The sequence below is a fragment of the Protomyctophum bolini genome (assembly GCF_963924005.1).
Source record: "Protomyctophum bolini genome assembly, chromosome: 12".
In the NCBI taxonomy this organism is placed as follows: domain Eukaryota; kingdom Metazoa; phylum Chordata; class Actinopteri; order Myctophiformes; family Myctophidae; genus Protomyctophum; species Protomyctophum bolini.
In genome coordinates this window covers 7,075,769-7,076,060 of record NC_137873.1, presented here as the reverse complement: position 1 = coordinate 7,076,060, position 292 = coordinate 7,075,769, and positions in this window count along the sequence as shown.

Below are 292 nucleotides of genomic sequence, written 5' to 3'. Positions count from 1 at the left end.
CTGCTATTTTTGAAAAATCGAAGAACGACATAGGCTTTTTCAGAAAACTGTCATTTTCAAACAGACATTTTTAGAATCTGATCTCAGGTCAAAATGGGTTTAGACATGCTCTGTGTTTGGCATGGGGTGGAATGGATAGTTTATGTATGGTCATTCACGTACTCAACAACCCTAGTACTAGGTAACTAGTACTTAGTACCCTAGTAAAACAATATCAAGCTGCTTCTGGTCAAATATGACTACACTGCAAGTGAAAGTTGCTCTGTCAAATGTGTACTTTAATCTGAAGTAG